At 39.1% G+C, this 19,745-nt stretch overlaps 1 long non-coding RNA gene across 1 annotated transcript; it reads right to left on the bottom strand.

The window, feature by feature from the left end:
* Positions 1-487: 487 nt before the first annotated feature.
* Positions 488-13,267, bottom strand: LOC309643407. The gene is made up of 2 exons (XR_014253721.1): positions 7,870-13,267; positions 488-6,043 (listed from the first exon to the last, which is right to left on the bottom strand). It is a non-coding gene; the product is annotated as an uncharacterized lncRNA (long non-coding RNA).
* Between the last annotated feature and the right edge of the window lie 6,478 nt (positions 13,268-19,745).

Raw genomic sequence — 19,745 nt, forward strand, 5'->3', positions numbered from 1 at the left:
TCTAGCATGTTTTAATAAAGAGAGATTTGCTATATAATATTGTCTTAAGAATTTCCAGGAAATTGGGGGTGATAACGCAGCCAGGAGAAACACCCAACCTCACCGTGGAAGGTCCCAGTGGACATTCTACTGCTACCACTACCTTTTATAGACATGTACGAGGCTGGAGAAAGACAGTAGAAAGGAACTCCAACACAGCTTCCCCCAAAAGAATCAAATGCTTCCACCACATGATATGCATAACCACTTTCACATAGCTCACTTCTAGCAACTAATCCTGCACAGGTGTATTAACTTGGATGAACTAATTGGAGTCTAGGATTTTGTTTTAGTTTTCCATCCCTGCTTCTATGGGAAAGCATGCTAGAAGAGGGATGCAACGGATATTGAATGACCCAATCTTCATTCCTGCAGCAATGAGAAACACCTTCTGCCCAGTAAATATACTCCTGATAGTCTACCTCATGGAAACAAAAGAACTCACATGTAAGGATTTATGGAAGGGTGTCTATTACAGATGCTTTTGTAGCAGCAAAAATCCATAAACAAAGTGAAGGCCCAACACTAAGAACATGGCTGAATTATTTAACAGTCCATGCACATCTCTGAATGCTATAATTAAAAGGAAGGAAATAGAGTTCTATAAGGTGACTTGGAGCAATTTCCTTAGGATGTTGACAAAAAAGAAAGATTAAAAAAAAAAGTACATATGATCTTGTTTCTGTCAAAAAAAAATTAAAAGGAAACCATGTATAATGCTTAATGTACATGATTATATGAATATAATAAAAACTGTAGAAAAACAGGCAGTGAGTTTAGAACATGGGTTATCAGAGGAGATATGGGGTGATATATGTGTGAGGGAAGGGAAGACTATACCAAGGAAGAAAGAAGAAAGGAAAGGAGACGTTTGAAAATTACATGATGGATTCCTGGAAGGTGGCAGTAGTAGCATCAGCATAGTTTTTCAGCCTCTACAAATCTCCACATAACAACAGCAGAACAACTAGATAGCAAAACCAACATACATGAAAAATACTTACAACTAGGATTGCCAGATTTAACAAGTAAAAATACAGGCTGCCCAGTTAAATTCAAATTTCGGTAAACAATAAATAATTTTTTAGTATAAGTATGTCCCAAATATTGCATGGAAATAGAAACTCTAGAGCTAAATGGGGGAGGGGAACAGAACCAGAAAACCCCAGAAAGCAAACCACCGTATTTCTGAACACTACACAGAAACAACAGAAGAGGGAGCTCTATGAAATTAGAAAAACTTTCCTGAACTCCATCTTATTTCTTTATAAGTTCAGGAAAACTAATTTCACACAAAAGTAAGAAACAGAATACGTAGTTTCAAAGTCAAATCTCACACAAAATTATTATAAGAAAAAAGGGAATAAGAAGCATAAAACATCCCAAAGACAACAAAAGCATGCCAAAAAGACATGCCCACAAAAGTTGTAACATACTATTTCAAAATAAATATTAAGAAAATTATAGAAAACACAGAAAACTACATAAATCAGAAAAACTCAGAAATGAGGTGACCAAACTCAAGGAAGAATAAGAATCAAAAGGAAAAAAATCATTTCATAAATGAAGACTAAACAAGAAAGAACACAAGAGCAAGTAAATACAAGATAATATCTGAAGAGAAATAGAAAGTGAAAAAGAGGAAAAATTTTTTTAAATAAAAAAGAAATGAAGAGAGAGAAAGGTAAAGGAGATCAAACACACAGGGAATAGGAATTCCTAAAGGAGAAAACCAAAGCAAGGACATAGAACAAGTGCTACAACTTATAAATTAAAAAATAAAACAAATAACAACAACGACAACTCTTTCCTGAATATAGAAAAGATTTGAAACTGCACATGCAAAAGAACATACCATGCAGTTGAGGTTATTGACCCAGAGCAAACAGTACCACACATTATTTTAAATTATTGGACTTTAAAGAAAAAGAGAAAGTCTCAATGTCTAGAAAAAAGAGCATGTGATTTTTAAGGAAAAGGAAATTAGATTATCATCAGAATTTTTTTAGAAATAAAATATTTTTTAAATTAATTAATTAATTAATTTATGGCTGTGTTGGGTCTTCGTTTCTGTGCGATGGCTTTCTCTAGTTGTGGCAAGCAGGGGCCACTCCTCACTGCGGTGTGCGGGCCTCTCACTATCTCAGCCTCTCTTGTTGCGGAGCACAGGCTCCAGACGCGCAGGCTCAGTAGTTGTGGCTCACGGGCCCAGTTGCTCCGCGGCATGTGGGATCTTCCCAGACCAGGGCTCGAACCCATGTCCCCTGCATTGGCAGGCACATTCTCAACCACTGCGCCACCAGGGAAGCCCCAGAATTTTTTAACAATGCTTTACACCAGGAAAAAAAAAGAGAGAGAGAGAAAAGGAGTAACATAAGATACTCAAGGAAAGAAAATGTGAAACAAGGGTTTTATACCCCCCCCAAATTACTTTCAGATATAAAGGACATAGAGGAACTATTATCAACATGTGAAGACCAGGGAATATTATTCTTATGAGCCCTTCCTGGAAAAATCTATCAGAGAAAGAGCTTCAGACCACCAAAATAACTAGAGAGTCACTGATATAAGGGCAGATGTTAGGCACTCAATATATAATTACCTGTAGAACTATGAATAAATGAGAGTTAAAAGATAGAGTATCATATATAATGAATATGTACTCTGACAATGTAAATATGTCAGTGTCTTCTTTATTTTTAATTTTTAAAAATAGCTTTATTGAGTTATAATTCATATGCTCTACAGTTCATCCATTTAAAGTATACAATTTAATGGCTTTTAACATATTTACAGAGTTGTGCAACCATCACCACAATCAAATTTAGAACATTTTCATTATCCCCAAAAGAAATCCCATACCTCTTGACGGTTATTTCCTAAACCTCCCAGCCAAACCCCCTAGCCCCAGGTAACTACTAATGTGCTTTCTGACTCTATAGGTTTGTCTACTCTGGACATTTCATATAAATGGAATCATACATCATGTGATCCTTTGTGACTGACTACTTTGTAGTCAGATTGTACAGTTCACTCTTGAACAACACAGGTTTGAACTGTTTGAACTGTCCTCGGGTCCACTTATATGTGGATTTTTTTTCAATAAATACTACGTAGTATTACTTGATCTGCAGTTGGTTGAATCCCCAGATGGTTGAATCCTCTGGAGCCGCAGGTCCGGAGGGCAGATTATAAAGTTATATATGGATTTTCTACTGCTGGGGGTTCGGCACCCCAACCCCAGCAGTTGTTCGAGGGTCAACTATACAAGTTTTTGTGTGCACAGTTTTTTGTGTGTTCTCATTTCTCTTAGGTAGATTCCTAGGAATGGAATTGCTGGGTCATATGGCAACTCTATGTTTAACTTTTTGAGGAACTGCCAGACTATTTTTCAAAGCAGTTTACACCATTTTATATTTCCATCAGCAATGTATAAGGATGCTGACTTCTCATCTTTTCGGATAATAGCCATCCCAGTAGGTGTGTAGTGATGTCTCGTTGTGGTTCTCATTTACATTTCTCCAGTGGTTAATGATGCTGAACATTTATTCATGTTCTTATTGTCCATTTGTACATCTTCCTTGGAGAAATGTCTATTCATATCCAATGCTTATTTTTAAATTGGATTATTTGTCCTTTTCATTATTGGATTGTAATAGTTCTTTATAAATTCTAACTACAAGTCCCTTATCAGATACATGATTTGCAAATATTTTCTCCCATTCTGTAGGTTGTCTTTTCACTTTCTTGATGGCATCCTTTGAAGTACAAAAGTTTTTAGTTTTTTTTAATATAAATGTATTTATTTACTTAATTTTGGCTGCGTTGGCTATTCATTGCTGCACGTGGGCTATCTCTAGTTGTGGTAAGCGGGGGCTACTCTTCGTTGTGGTGCGCGGGCTTCTTTCTCATTGAGGTGGCTTCTCTTGTTGCAGAGCATGGGCTCTAGGTGTGCGGGCTTCAGTAGTTGTGGTGCAAGGGCTCAGTAGTTGTGGCTCACAGGCTCTAGAGTGCAGGCTCAGTAGTTGTGGCTCACGGGCTTAGTTGCTCCGCGGCATGTGGAATATTCCCAGACCAGGGCTTGAACCTGTGACCCCTGCATTGGCAGGCAGATTCTTAACCACTGTGCCATCAGGGAAGTTCCCAAAAGTTTTTAGTTTTAATGATGTCAGTTTACCTATTTTTTCTTGCTTGTTCTCTTGATGTCATATCTAAGAAACTGTTGACTAATCCAAGGTCATAAAGATTTGCACCTATGTTATCTTTTGAGTTTGTTTTACCATTTTAGCTCTTACATTTTTATCTTTGATCCATGTTAATTTTTTTCTATGGCATAAAGAGGTTCAATTTCATTCTTTTGAATGTGGGATCCAGTTGTCCTGGTAGAACAACTCTTTTTTTTAATGGTGAGAGAGAACAGAGAAGGATTATGCAAATTTTAAGTGTTTTCAGCAATTATATTGGTGGTAGTAGTAGAATTGTTATTCTGACAGTCATATGTGTAATATGGGATAAAAATAATGAGTAATTTGTCATCCCCTATATCCTTGAGAACCAGGATTCTCAGCATAAAAGAAAGAAGGCTATCATAATAGAGAAGAGGTTAAACAAGTTCTATAGTCTTTCATTGGAATTATAAATATTAATATGAATTCATGAATTATTTAGCTCTGTCTGCTGAAAAAGCCTAAAGATAATAAGCAACTATGTAACAAGGAGCATCCCTTAGTATCTAGACTCTAGTCTTGAAATATCATTTCTCACTAAAAAAAATAAGGACTTCTGGGGAGTTCCCTGACGGTCCAGTAGTTAAGACGTGGTACTTTCACTGCTGTGGCCTGGGTTCAATCCCTGGTTGGGGAAGTAAGATCCCAGAAGCCGTGAGGTGGGGGGGGGGGGGGAAACCAAATCAGGACTTCTGAAGAAATATCTCATCTCAAGTCTGGGGCAAGTAAATGTATAAGATGAACCTGGAGCATCTTGTAATACCAGATTGCAAGGAAGCTACTGAAGACTATTAGGATTATGTCAAAAGGACTCAACAGCCAATCTGAGGAGGTTCTCACTGGCCATAAGACTATTTGAGCTTCAATAATGATAATAATTGCAATGGATTGAAATTCATCAAATATGTCTAAATCTACGAGTTCATAATGATACTTTTAAAAACAAGAATTGGTCACCTTCAGAGAATAATAGGGAACTGATTTATTATCTTGAAACTGGTAAATAAAAGGAATAGGGCTTCCCTGGTGGCGCAGTGGTTGAGAGTCTGCCTGCCAGTGCAGGGGACGCGGGTTCGAGCCCTGGTCTGGGAGGATCCCACATGCCGCGGAGCAACTCGGCCCGTGAGCCACAACTACTGAGCCTGCGCGTCTGGAGCCTGTGCTCCGCAACAAGAGAGGCCGCGATAGTGGGAGGCCCGCGCACCGCGATGAAGAGTGGCCTCCGCTTGCCACAACTAGAGAAAGCCCTCGCACAGAAACGAAGACCCAACACAGCCATACATACATACATACATACATACATACATAAAAAGAATGTAAGCAGACAAGAATATCATTAAAAAATAAGTAAATAATAAAAAAATAAAAGGAATAAATATAACAATTATCCTACCTTTTCTATATGAATTTTACTACTGTATAACAAAAGAGTGGATGAGGGAAAGTGTGTTTTTATAGGAGTATTCCAATAAAAAATGAAACGACATTATAGCATCAGAATATCAACATTTGGCAAGCCTCCCCCAGTGAATAATAGATATAGGCATTATGCATCTGCTAAAAATCACAGAAAATGCCAACCAGACACCATGTGCCTCCTATAGTATTGCCATATAATACTTATAGTTTTGTCAAAGATATCAAACCTGTATCTCTGCATCCTCTCGACCAGCTGTCTATCTGTAGGAAATTCAGAGGACAGAGGAACACACTGAACTGTACCAAGAGTATTCAAGTAACAAACTCCAGACCCGGGGAGACTCTACAGATCAAAAGGCCTGAAAGCAAAAGAAAAGATTGAAGAGGAACCTACAGATTAAAAGATACTTAACATTATATAAATTTTTTTTTTCTTTTTTTTGGCCACGCCACGTGGCTTGCAGGATCTTAGTTTTCCAACCAGGGATTGAACCCGGGCCCTGGGCAGTGAAAGTGCCAAGTCCTAACCCTGGACCACCAGGGAATTCCTTTTTTCTTTTTTTTTTTTTTGAATATGTTTTTTTAAATGGGCAAGAGTAAACTGTGGTATCTAGGAATGCACATTTGGGTGATAAAATTATAAAAAAGGAAAACAGTGAAGTGATACTATAAAAGTCAGGATAGTGGTTACTTATGGGAGGAAGGAATGTGTGATTGGGATGGGGTACATGGAAGGAACTTCTGGAATGCCTGGCAAAGTTCTACTTTTTTTTGTCTGCATAGTGTTCACCTTAAAATAATTCATTAAGCCACACGTTTTATTTGTGTGGTGTTCTGTAGTGGTGTTTTATTTTATAACAAAAAATATATATATTTAAACTTCCTATACCCCAGTCACACCCCAGCCAATTATATTAAGTTCTCTGGAGGCGAGACCCAGGCATGAATATTCTTTAAAGCTCCCAGGTGATCCAAAGTGCAGCCAAGTTTAAGAACCATTGTGTAAGAGGAATGGTATTTCACTGGCTCAGTATCAGGGGCCTGGGTTCAAGTCTTCACATAGCCACCAATACAGCTGTGTGACCTGAAGTAAGGGTTTTAACCTCTCTGGGTCACAGTGACACATATGTTACATGGTGAAAACAGTTTATCTGCCCAAAGTTGGGATTGGCTAGGCTGAGTTTTTAAGTCTCTCTTAGTTCTAGAATCTGATAATCTAAAAAAAAAAAAAAAAAAGAAATAAAATAGAGATTGTATTAGAACAGTTTAATTGTATAAAACTTTTAACAGTTGCATACATGATATGATCACATTTATGCATCCATATGAAAAGTTTGTGTGTGTATGTATGTTGTCCAGTGTCCTGGCAAGAAAAATAATTCATCATATATAATTTAATAAAAAGATGTAATGAAGGAGCTAGATACAGACATGTGGGCAGGATTACTGTACTTACAGACTCACAACAGTGAGAAGCTGTTACGCCTCCAAAGCCTGAAGACAAGAGGAGATGTCTTACAGGAGCCCTGAAGACAAGAGGAGATGTCTTACAGGAGCCCATCAAGAGCTGGGGGATGGAGGAGCCACCTGACAGGAGCTATAGTTGTAGAAGGACACAGTCACACCCTGGATCCATTCATTTGTATGGCTATGTAGATGACTATACCACAATGCATTCATCCATTCAACTGTTGATGGACATTTGGGTTATTTGCAGATTTTTGTTCTCATAAATAATGTTTCTAAGAATATTCTTGTACATACTTTCTTAGTGAACTTCTGCATACATTTCTGTTGGGTATATACATAGGAATGGAATTGCAAGGTCATAACATATATGAATCTTCAGCATGTATTGCCAAACTGTTTTTCAAAGTGCATGTACCAGTTTACATCCTCTAACAGTATAGAAGACTTCCTCTTGCTCCATAGTCTCATCTACAGTTGCTGAAGGAGACAAAGTGAGAGGACCTACACAAACAGATATGAACACTTACTATAAAACTAAGTAATTAAGACTGTGTGGTCCGGGTAAAAAGATGGATAAATGGAGAAGACTAGAGTCCAGGAACAGTTCTACACATACATGGACACTGAATTAATGACAAAGGTAGCACTGTAGAGCAGAAAAGAAAAAAAAATAGTCCTTTCAGTAGATGGTATTGAGTCGATGGAATATACCTACCTAAAAAATCAGACTTGACCACACCTCACACCATACCCAAGAATCATTCCCAGGTGGATTGCAGATCTAAATGCAAAAGGTGAAACAATAAAGATTTAGAAGAAAACATGGGAGAATATCTTCATGACCTTGGGGTAGGGCAAAAATTTCTTAAACAGGACACAAAGTGCTTAGCTAAGAAGGAAACGATTAATAAATTTGATTCCATTAAGATCAGGTACTGTTGCTCACCAAAGGACATCATAAAGAATACAGAGTAGAGGGCGGAGTCAAAATGGCGTACTAGGAGGATACTGAATTTGCATCTCCTCACATCTAGGGCACCTGCCAGGCACCGGTGGGGGACCACAGACACCTAAGGGGACAGGAGGAAACCCCAGTGACTGGGTAGGACGTGGGGCATGAGGGGAGTGAAGGGAGAGGAGATGTGTAGGCGGGACGGGATTGGCACCCCTGAGGGGAGGCTGGGGGAGGGGAAGGGATCCCACGCCCGAAGGGGGAAATTGGGGAACCACTGGGAGGGCAGAGGATCAAAAGGGAGCGTGGCCACATTTCCCCTGCTCACTTGGGTCCCCCAGGAACCTGCTGAGATCCTGGGCCTGATCCTCTGCCCACTGAGGGCCCCTCCAGCAGCGTGGGTCCTGAGGGAGTGGGAGGGAGGGAAGGGTGAGCAAAACTAAAGGCTGGACATCTGGGCCGGCACCTCTGAGGGGTGGCTGAGGGAGGGAAGGAGTTCCTACACCCAGTGGGACCCATCCACAGTTAGGGGTCCAGCGGAAATGGCGGAGGAGACCCTGGGGGAGATGGTGGTTTAGGGGCACAAAGGAACAGAAGGGAATGGGGCCAGTGCTTTCCCTGTCCACTTAGGCACTGATAAGCCTTTTCGGCTCTGCCCTCAGAACCTCCCTTCTGCAGCACAGAGCCCAAGCCCTGTGCCTACATGCCCACCCAGGGTTCCACCTCTACACTCAGGCACCCCCTCCAACGAACTGGGCCTAAACCCCACCCACACACCCTCACTCAGGGCCCTACCGACAGACTCCGGAATCCCACACTCCAGAGGCCCTCCTTTCCACTTGCTGCCTCTCCCCTTCTGCACAGGTCCTAAGCAGAGGCCCTGCCCCATGCTTGAAAGTTGCCCCGCGTAGGCCCCACCCCACACTCAAACGTCACCCCCCCACCCGCCTAGGTCCTGCCCCACCCTAAACCCTGCCCCGGCCTAAGTTCCACCTCACCTAAACTCTGCCCCCATAGCCAAGGCTATTTGTTTTTTTTCCTTTTCTTTTTTCCTCTTTTAGATTGGGGTTCCTTGTTGATTCATTGTTGTTGATTCTTTTATATTTTTATTTTTCCTAATAAATCTTTTATTTTTCTAATTTTATTTTATTCTTTATACTTTGTTAGTGATCTCTCCTTTCGGCTTGTTGCCAACCCCCCCCCCCACCTTTTTTTTTCTTTTTTCTGCTGTGGTTTTATTTTACCTTGTTGCAGTTGTTTCAATTATAGCTTTATTTTTCCTAATCTATTTTTTATCTTTCTAATTTTATTTGTTTTTTATTCTTTGACATTGTACTGCTCCTTTTTTCTTTCTTTCTACCTTTTTTTTTTTTTTAACTGCACCACGAAGCTTGCGGGATATTGGTTCCCAGGCCAGAGGTCGGGCCTGAGCTCCTGTGGTGGGAGGTCCAAGTTCAAACTGCTGGACTAACAGAGAACCTCAGACCCCAGGGAATATCAATCGGAGTGAGGCCTCCCAGAGGTCCTCATCTCAGCACCAAGACCCAGCTCTATCTAACTTCTTGCAAACTCCAGTGCTGGATGTCTCAGGCCAAACATCAGTAAGACAGGAATACAGCACCACCCATCAAAAAAAAAAAAAAAAAAAAAAGAAACGACAAAAAAATACGTTACAGACAAAGGAGCAAGGTAAAAACCTACAAGACCAAATAAATGAAGATGAAATAGGCAACCTACCTCAAAAAGAATTCACAGTACTGATAGTAAAGATGATCCAAAAATCTCGGAAACAGAATGGAGAAAATACAAGAAACATTTAACAAGGATCTAGAAGAACTAAAGAGCAAACAAACAGTGATGAACAGCACAATTACTGAAAGTAAAAATACTCTAGAAGGAATCAATAACAGAATAACTGAGGCAGAAGAATGGATAAGTGAGCTGGAAGATAAAATGGTGGAAATAACTGCCAGGGAGCAGAATAAAGAAAAAAGAATGAAAAGAATTGAGGACAGTTTCAGAGACCTCTGGGACAACATTAAACGCACCGACATTCGAATTATAGGGGTCCCAGAAGAAGAAGAGAAAAAGAAAGGGTCTGAGAAAATATTTGAAGAGATTATAGTTGAAAACTTCCCTAACATGGGAAAGGAAATAGTCAATCAAGTCCAGGAAGCACAGAGAGTACCATACAGGATAAACCCAAAGAGAAACATGCTGAGACACATATTAATCAAACTATCAACAATTAAATACAAAGAAAAAATATTAAAAGCAGCAAGGGAAAAGCAACAAATAACATACAAGGGAATCTCCATAAGGTTAACAGCTGATTTTTCAGCAGAAACTCTGCAAGCCAGAAGGGAGTGGCAGGACATATTTAAAGTAATGAAAGGGAAAAAGCTACAACAAAGATTACTCTACCTGGCAAGGATCTCATTCAGATTCGATGGAGAAATTAAAACCTTTACAGATAAGCAAAAGTTAAGAGAATTCAGCACCACCAAACCAGCTTGACAACAAACGCTAAAGGAACTTCTCTAGGCAGGAAATACAAGAGAAGGAAAAGACCTACAAAAAACAAATTCAAAACAATTTAAAAAATGGTAATAGGAGGATACATATCGATAATTACCTTAAATGTAAATGGATTAAATGCTCCAACCAAAAGACATGGCTGAATGGATATAAAAACAAGACCTGTACATATGCTGTCTACAAGAGACCCACTTCAGACCCAGGGACACATACAGACTGAAAGTGAGGAGATGGAAAAACATATTCCATGCAAATGGAAATCAAAAGAAAGCTGAAGTAGCAATTCTCATATCAGACAAAATAGACTTTAAAATAAAGACTATTACAAGAGACAAAGAAGGATACTATATAATGATCAAGGGATCAATCCAAGAGAAGATATAACAGTTGTAAATATTTATGCACCCAACATAGGAGCACCTCAATACATAAGGCAAATGTTAACAGCCATGAAAGGGGAAATTGACAGTAACACAATAATAGTAGGGGACTTTAACACCCCACTTTCACCAATGGACAAATCATCCAAAATGAAAATAAATAAAGAAACACAAGCTTTAAATGACACATTAAACAAGATGGACTTAATTGATATTTATAGGGCATTCCATCCAAAAACAACAGAATGCACATTCTTCACAAGTGCTCATAGAACATTCTCCAGGATAGATCATATCTTGGGTCACGAATCAAGGCTTGGTAAATTTAAGAAAATTGAAATCGTATCAAGTATCTTTTCTGATGACAATGCTATGAGACTAGATATCAATTACAGGAAAAAATCTGTAAAAAATACAAACATATGGAGGCTAAACAATACACTGCTAAATAACCAAGAGGTCACTGAAGAAATCAAAGAGGAAATCAAAAAATACCTAGAAACAAATGACAATGAAAACACGACGACCCAAAACCTATGGAATGCAGCAAAAGCAGTTGTAAGAGGGAAGTTTATAGCAATACAATCCTACCTCAAGAAACAAGAAACATCTCAAATAAACAACCTAAGCTTACACTTAAAGCAATTAGAGAAAGAAGAACAAAAAAAACCCAAAATTAGCAGAAGGAAAGAAATCATAAAGATCAGAGCAGAAATAAATGGGACAAAAATGAAGGAAACAATAGCAAAGATCAATAAAACTAAAAGCTTGTTCTTTGAGAAGATAAACAAAATTGATAAACCATTAGCCAGACTCATCAAGGAAAAAAGGGAGAAGATGCAAATCAATAGAATTAGAAATGAAAAAGGAGAAGTAGCCACTGACACTGCATACAAAAGATCGTGAGAGATTACTACAAGCAACTATATGCCAATAAAATGGACAACCTGGGAGAAATGGACCAATTCTTAGAAAAGCACAACCTTCCGAGACTGAACCAGGATGAAATAGAAAATATGAACAGACGAATCACAAGCACTGAAATTGAAACTGTAATTAAAAATCTTCCAACAAACAAAAGCCCAGGACCAGATGGCTTCACAGGCGAATTGTATCAAACTATTATAGAAGAGCTAACACCTATCCTTCTCAAACTCTTCCAAAATATAGCAGAGGAAGGAACACTCCCAAACTCATTCTACGAGGCCACCATCACCCTGATACCAAAACCAGACAAAGATGCCACAAAAAAAGAAAACTACAGGCCAATATCTCTGATGAACATAGAAGCAAAAATTCTCAACAAAACACTAGCAAACAGAACCCAACAGCACATTAAAAGGATCATACACCATGATCAAGTGGGGTTTATCCCAGGAATGCAGGGATTCTTCAATATATGCAAATCAATCAATGTGATACACCATATTAACAAACTGAAGGATAAAAACCATATGATCATCTCAATAGATGCAGAAAAAACTTTCGACAGAATTCAACACCAATTTATGAGAAAAACTCTCCAGAAAGCAGGCATAGAGGGAACCTACCTCAACATAATAAAGGCCATATATGACAAACCCACAGCCAACATCGTTCTCAATGGTGAAAAACCTGAAACCATTTCCTCTAAGATCAGGAAAAAGACAAGGTTGCCCACTCTCACCACTATTATTCAACTTTTGGAAGTTTTAGCCATGGCAATCAGAGAAGAAAAAGAAATAAAAGGAATCCAAATCAGAAAAGAAGAAGTAAAACTGTCACTGTTTGCAGAGGACATGATACTATACGTAGAGAATCCTTAAGATGCTACCAGAAAACTACTAGAGTTAATCAATGAATTTGGTAGAGTAGCAGTATACAAAATTAATGCACAGAAATCTCTTGCATTCCTATACACTAATGATGAAAAATCTGAAAGGGAAATTAAGGAAACACTCCCATTTACCATTGCAACAAAAGGTATAAAATACCTAGGAATAAACCTACCTAAGGAGACAAAAGACCTGTATGCAGAAAACTATAAGACACTGAAGAAAGAAATTAAAGATGATACAAACAGATGGAGAGATATACTATGTTCTTGGATTGGAAGAATCAACATTGTGAAAATGATTATACTACCCAAAGCAATCTTCAGATTCAATGCAATCCCTATCAAACTACCAATGGCATTTTTCACAGAACTAGAACAAAAAATTTCACAATTTGTATGGAAACACATAAGACCCCGAATAGCCAAAGCAATCTTGAGAACGAAAAATGGAGCTGCAGGAATAAGGCTCCCTAACTTCAGACTATACTACAAAGCTACAGTAATCAAGACAGTATGGTACTGGCACAAAAACAGAAACATAGATCAATGGAACAGGATAGAAAGCCCAGAGATAAACCCACACACATATGGTCACCTTATCTTTGATAAAGGAGGCAAGAATATACAATGGAGAAAAGACAGTCTCTTCAATAAGTGGTGCTGGGAAAACTGGACAGCTACATGTAAAAGAATGATATTAGAACACTCCCTAACACCATACACAAAAATAAACTCAAAATGGATTAAAGACCTAAATGTAAGGCCAGACACTATAAAACTCTTAGAGGAAAACATGGGCAGAACACTCTACCATATAAATCACAGCAAGATCCTTTTTGACCCACCTCCTAGAGAAATGGAAATAAAAACAAAAATAAACAAGTGGCACCTATTGAAACTTAAAAGCTTTTGCACAGCACAGGAAACCATAAACGAGACGAAAAGACAACCCTCAGAATGGGAGAAAATATTTGCAAATGAAGCAACTGACAAAGGATTAATCTCCAAAATTTACAAGCAGCTCATGAAGCTCAATATCAAAAAAACAAACAACCCAATCCAAAAATAGGCAGAAGACCTAAATAGACATTTCTCCAAAGAACATATACAGATTGCCAACAAACACATGAAAGAATGCTCAACATCATTAATCATTAGAGAAATGCAAATCAAAACTACAATGATGTATCACCTCACACCAGTCAGAATGGCCATCATCAAAAAATCTACAAACAATAAATGCTGGAGAGGGTGTGGAGAAAAGGGAACACTCCTGCACTGTTGGTGGGAATGTAAATTGATACAGCCACTATGGAGAACAGTATGGAGGTTGCTTAAAAAACTAAAAATAGAACTACCATATGACCAGCAATCCCACTACTGGGCATATACCCTGAGAAAACCATAATTCAAAAAGAGTCATGTACCAAAATGTTCATAGCAGCTCTATTTACAATAGCCAGGACATGGAAGCAACCTAAGTGTCCATCATCGGATGAATGGGTAAAGAAGATGTGGCACATATATACAATGGAATATTACTTAGCCATAAAAAGAAATGAAATGGAGGTATTTGTAATGAGGTGGATGGAGTTAGAGTCTGTCATACAGAGCGAAGTAAGTCAGAAAGAGAAAAACAAATACAGTATGCTAACACATATATATGGAATCCAAGGGAAAAAAAAAAAAGGTCATGAAGAACCTAGTGGCAAGACAGGAATAAAGACACAGACCTACTAGAGAATGGACTTGAGGATATGGGGAGGGGGAGGGGTGAGATGTGACAGGGTGAGAGAGTGTCATGGACATATATACACTACCAAATATAAAATAGATAGCTAGTGGGAAGCAGCCGCATAGCACAGGGAGATCAGCTCGGTGGTTTGTGACCACCTAGAGGGGTGGGATAGGGAGGGTGGGAGGGAGGGAGATGCAAGAGGGAAGAGATATGCGAACATATGTATATGTATAACTGATCCACTTTGTTATAAAGCAGAAACTAACACACCATTGTAAAGCAATTATACTCCAATAAAGATGATTAAAAAAAAAATACAAACAATAAATGCTGGAGAGGGTGTGGAGAAAAGGGAACACTCCTGCACTGTTGGTGGGAATGTAAATTGATACAGCCACTATGGAGAACAGTATGGAGGTTCCTTAAAAAACTAAAAATAGAACTACCATACAACCCAGCAATCCTACTACTGGGCATATATCCTGAGAAAACCATAACTCAAAAAGAGTCATGTGGGGCTTCCCTGGTGGCGCAGTGGTTGAGAATCTGCCTGCCAATGCAGGGGACACGGGTTCGAGCCCTGGTCTGGGAAGATCCCACATGCCGCGGAGCAACTAGGCCCGTGAGCCACAACTACTGAGCCTGTGCATCTGGAGCCTGTGCTCCGCAACAAGAGAGGCTGCGATAATGAGAGGCCCGCGCACCGCGATGAAGAGTGGCCCCCACTTGCCGCAACTAGAGAAAGCCCTCGCACAGAAACGAAGACCCAACACAGCCATAAATAAATAAATAAATTAAAAAAAAAAAAGAGTTACAATTAGGCTATTGCTGTAATATTAAAAAAAAAAAAAAAAGAGTCATGTACCAAAATGTTCATAGCAGCTCTATTTACAATAGCCAGGACATGGAAGCAACCTAAGTGTCCATCATCGGATGAATGGATAAAGATGATGTGGCACATATATACAATGGAATATTACTCAGCCATGAAAAGAAACAAAATGGAGGTATTTGTAGTGAGGTGGATGGAGGTAGAGTCTGTCATACAGAGCGAAGTAAGTCAGAAAGAGAAAAACAAATACAGTATGCTAACACATATATATGGAATCTAAGGAAAAAAAAAAAAGGTCACGAAGAACCTAGTGGCAAGACAGGAATAAAGACACAGACCTACCAGAGAATGGACTTGAGGATATGGGGAGGGGGAGGGGTGAGATGTGACAGGGTGAGAGAGTGTCATGGACATATATACACTACCAAATGTAAAATAGATAGCTAGTGGGAAGCAGCCGCATAGCACAGGGAGATCAGCTCGGTGCTTTGTGACCACCTAGAGGGGTGGGATAGGGAGGGTGGGGGGGAGGGAGACGCAAGAGGGAAGAGATATGGGAACATATGTATATGTATAACTGATTCACCTTGTTATAAAGCAGAAACTAACACACCATTGTAAAGCAATTATACTCCAATAAAGATGTTAAAAAAAAAAAAGAGTTAAGCAAGACTCATGTTTTAGCAAAAAAAAATAAAATCTACAAACAATAAATGCTGGAGAGGGTGTGGAGAAAAGGGAACCCTCTTGCACTGTTGGTGGGAATGTAAATTAATACAGCCACTATGGAGAACAGTATGGAGGTTCCTTAGAAAACTAAAAATAGAACTACCATACAACCCAGCAATCCCACTACTGGGCATATACCCTGAGAAAACCATAATTCAAAAAGAGTCATGTACCACAATATTCATAGCAGCTCTATTTACAATAGCCAGGACATGGAAGCAACCTAAGTGTCCATCGACAGATGAATGGATAAAGAAGATGTGGCACATATATACAATGGAATATCACTCAGCCATAAAAAGAAACGAAATTGAGTTATTTGTAGTGAGGTGGATGGACCTAGAGTCTGTCATACAGAGTGAAGTAAGTCAGAAAGAGAAAAATAAATACCATATGCTAACACATATATATATGGAATCTAAAAAAAAAGAAATGGTTCTGATGAACCTAGGGGCAGGACAGCAATAAAGACACAGACATAGAGAATGGACTTGAGGACATGGGGTGGGGGAAGGGTAAGCTGGGACGAAGTGAGAGAGTAGCACTGACATATATACACTACCAAATGTAAAACAGATAGCTAGTGGGAAGCAGCTGCATGGCACAGCGAGATCAGCTCGGTGCTTTGTGACCACCTAGAGGGGTGGGATAAGGAGTGTGGGAGGGAAATGCAAGAGCGAGGGGATATGGGGATATACGTATGCATATAGCTGATTCACTTTGTTATACAGCAGAAACTAACACAACACTGTAAAACAATTATACTCCAATAAAAATGTTTAAAAAAAAAAAGAGTATAAGCCACATACTAACAAAGATATCTGTAACACATTGTCTTAGTTCAAGCTGCTATAACAAAAATACCACAGACTGGTGACAAACAATAAACATTTATTTCTCAGTCTGGAGAGTGGGAAGTCTAAGATCAAGGCACCTGCAGATTCATTGTCTGGTGATGGTCTGCTGTATGGTTCATGTAGAGTCATCTCCTTTCTGTGTCCTCACATGGACGAAGGGTGAGAGATCTCTCTGGGGTCTCTTTTATAGGGTACTAATCCCACTCATGACAGCTCTACCCTCATGACCTAATCACATCCCAGATGCCCTCCCTCCTAATACCATCATATTGTGGGCTAGGACTTTAACATGTGGATTTGGGGGGGACAAAAACATTCAGGCCATAGCACACATATAACTGACAAATGGCTCTTTTCCAGACTGCAGAAAGAACTCTTAGAATGAAAAAGTTAGCAACCAAATGGAAAAATCATCAAAAGACTTGAATGGACATTTCACAAAAGAGAATATCCAAATAGTCAATAAACATATTAAAAAGGGCACAACCTCATGCAAAATATTACAACAATGAGATATTACCTACCAGCATGGTTAAAATTAAAATAACTGACAATATAGTGTTGGAGAGAATATGGAGCAATGAGCTCTCTCACACATATAAATTGATACAATCCCTTTGGAAGTGAAAATAAATTGAAGTTGAAAATATACTATGATTCAGCAATTCTACTCCTACTCCTATACTCCAGAAATATATACATTTGTGTTCCAAAAGACATGTAGAAGAACATTTATGAACAATATTTTTCTTAATAGACAAGAATGGAAACAACCCAAGTGTCCATTAACAATAATATCAATCAATAAATTATGATAGGGAATTCCCTGGCGGTCCAGTGGTTAGAACTCTGTGCTTTCACTGCTGAGGGCCCGGGTTCGATCCCTGGTCAGGGAATGAAGATCCCACAAGCCACAGGGAGGGGCCAAAAACAAACATACAAACAAATAAATACATAAATAAAGGTATACTCATGCAATGGAATAGTATAGAGCAATGAATATGAACAAACCAATGCTAAATCAATCTCATAACACTGAGTGAAAGAAGCCATACACAAAATAATATATATTGTAGGATTCCATGTATATAAAATGCAAAAGCAGGCAATAATAATCTATGGTACTTGAAATCAAAATAATGGTTAAGATTGAGGAATGGGAACAGGGTAGTGATTAGGAGGGACACAATGGGGGACTTCTGGGATGCTGGTATATTTCTATTTCTTGAGCTGGGAGGAGTTTCCTGGGTATATTTATTTTTCGATGGTTTATCAAGCTATGCACATATAATTCCTGCATTTTTGTATGTATGTTATACCTCAATTATCATTTTATTAATGAAAAATACATATATACAACAATGTTCCTCATTGCATTATCTATAATGTCATTGGATTCATCAGTTATGGTATTAGTTAAATAAATTGAGGTACATCCACGTAATTAAATACTTCGTTGTCATTTAAAATAACGCCTATGGAAAACTTTCATAACATCTTACTAAGTGGAAAAAGCAGATTACAAAATAGTATATCCAGTGCAAGTCCATTTGTTTTTTAAAAATATATGCGGTGAGGGGGCTTCCCTGGTGGCGCAGTGGTTGAGAATCCGCCTGCCAATGCAGGGGACACGGGTTCAAGCCCTGGTCTGGGAAGATCCCACATGCCGCGGAGCAACTAGGCCCGTGAGCCACAATTACTGAGCCTGCGCGTCTGGAGCCTGTACTCCGCAACAAGAGAGGCCGCGATAGTGAAAGGCCCGCGCACTGCGATGAAGAGTGGCCCCCGCTCGCCGCAACTAGAGAAAGCCCTCGCACAGAAACGAAGACCCAACACAGACAAAAATAAATAAATAAATAAAATCAAAAAATTAAAAAAAAAAAAAAAAAAAGTTGGGGGGAGCACGTAAGGAATGGCTTTAAAAATATATATATATATATATATGTGGTGGGAATTCCCTGGTGGTGCAGTGGTTAAGACTCTGTGCTCCCAATGCAGGGGGCCCAGGTTCGATCCCTGGCCAGGGAACTAGATCCCACATGCATGCTGCTACTAAGAGTTTGCATGCCACAACTAAGAAGCCCGCCTCCTGCAACTAAGATCCAGTGCAACCAAATAAATAAATAAATTTTTTTTTAAAATTTTATTTATTTATTTTTGGCTGTGTTGAGTCTTCGTTTCTGTGCTAGGGCTTTCTCCAGTTGCAGCAAGCGAGGGCCACTCTTCATCGCGGTGCGCGGGCCCCTCACTATTGTGGCCTCTCTTGTTGCGGAGCACAGGCTCCAGACGCGCAGGCTCAGTAGTTGTGGCTCGCGGGCCTAGTTGCTCCGTGGCATGTGGGATCTTCCCAGACCAGGGCTTGAACCCGTGTCCCCTGCATTAGCAGGCAGATTCTCAACCACTGCGCCACCAGGGAAGCCCCAATAAATATTTTTAAAAAATATATATATGTGGCATGTGTTTCTGGTTTGTGTGTGTGTGTGTGTGTTCATAAATTAAGTGGAAGGATTCACTCCAAAACATTAACTGGTGATTACAGGTTTCTTTCTTTTTTTGCCTTTCTGAATTATTTGATTTTTCTATCATAAACATGTTCTACTTATATTTTGTTAAATGTTGAAAAAAAAGGAGAGGGAAAATCTATTCAGAACTTTGTTGGCAATCCACTAAATACTCTTTTATATATCCCCTGATTCTATCAAAGTAGTCTTTTATTCTCCCCATGGTATCTGAATCAGGCAGAAAGCAA

This window comes from Balaenoptera physalus (assembly GCF_965194825.1).
Source record: "Balaenoptera physalus genome assembly, chromosome: 15".
Lineage (NCBI taxonomy): Eukaryota > Metazoa > Chordata > Mammalia > Artiodactyla > Balaenopteridae > Balaenoptera > Balaenoptera physalus.